Genomic DNA, 1,411 nt, shown 5'->3' with positions numbered 1-1,411 from the left:
AAAAAACGGGCGACGGCGGGGGGGGGGGGGGGGGCTAAAAAAGGGGGGAAAAGGCAAAAGCGGGGGCGCGGCCACGGAGGGAGCGCGTGACCCTATAGGGTCCGGCCCTATATGGACACGGGGTGGGGGGGGGGTGGGGCGTACGGGCCACGGTGACAGCACCCCGAGGTGACACAAGCCCGTGGTGACACCACCCCGCGGCCCCAAAACCCCATGGGGACACCACCCCGCGGCCCCAAAACCCCATGGGGACACCACCCCGCGGCCCCAAAACCCCATGGGGACACCACACCATGGCCCCAAAACCCCATGGCCCCACAACCCCATGGGGACACCACACCAAGGCCCCAAAACCCCACGGGGACACCACACCAAGGCCCCAAAACCCCACGGGGACACCACACCGTGGCCCCAAAACCCCATGGGGACACCACCCCGTGGCCCCACAACCCCATGGGGACACCACACCATGGGGACACCACCCCGCGGCCCCAAAACCCCATGGGGACACCACCCCGCGGCCCCAAAACCCCATGGGGACACCACACCATGGCCCCAAAACCCCATGGCCCCACAACCCCATGGGGACACCACACCAAGGCCCCAAAATCCCATGGGGACACCACCCCGCGGCCCCAAAACCCCATGGGGACACCACACCATGGCCCCAAAACCCCATGGGGACACCACCTCGAGGTGACACAACCCCGTGGTGACACCACCCCATGGTGACACCAAAACCCCATGATCCTGAAACCCCACGGTGACACCACCCCATGGTGACACAACCCCGTGGTGCCACCACCCCGTGGTGACACCACAACCCCATGATCCCAAAACCCCATGGCCCCACAACCCCATGGTCCCATAACCCCCATCCCATAACCCTATGGCCCCATAACCCCATGGTGCCACCACCTTATGGTGTCCCCAACCCCATGGTGACCCAACCCCATGATCCCACAACCCCATGGTCCCACAATCCCATGGTGTTACCGCCCCATGACCCCACAACCCCATCCCATAACTCCATGGCCCCACAACCCCACGGTGTCCCCAACCCCATGGTGCCACCACCTCAAGGTGTCCCCAACCCCATGGCGTCCCCACCCCATGGTGCCACCACCCCATGGTGTCCCCAACCCCATGGTGCCACCACCCCATGGTGTCACCACCCCACGGCCCCATAACCCCATGGTGTCCCCAACCCCATGGTGTCCCCACCCCATGGTGCCACCACCCCATGGTGTCACCACCCCACGGCCCCATAACCCCATGGTGTCCCCAACCCCATGGTGTCCCCACCCCATGGTGTCCCCAACCCCGTGGTGCCACCACCCCAAGGTGTCCCCAACCCCATGGTGCCACCACCCCATGGTGTCCCCAACCCCATGGTACCACCACCCCATGG

This window comes from Anser cygnoides, chromosome 28, assembly GCF_040182565.1.
Source record: "Anser cygnoides isolate HZ-2024a breed goose chromosome 28, Taihu_goose_T2T_genome, whole genome shotgun sequence".
Taxonomy (NCBI): domain Eukaryota; kingdom Metazoa; phylum Chordata; class Aves; order Anseriformes; family Anatidae; genus Anser; species Anser cygnoides.
The sequence above is the reverse complement of the archived record's forward strand: the minus strand, read 5'-3'. Positions refer to the sequence as shown.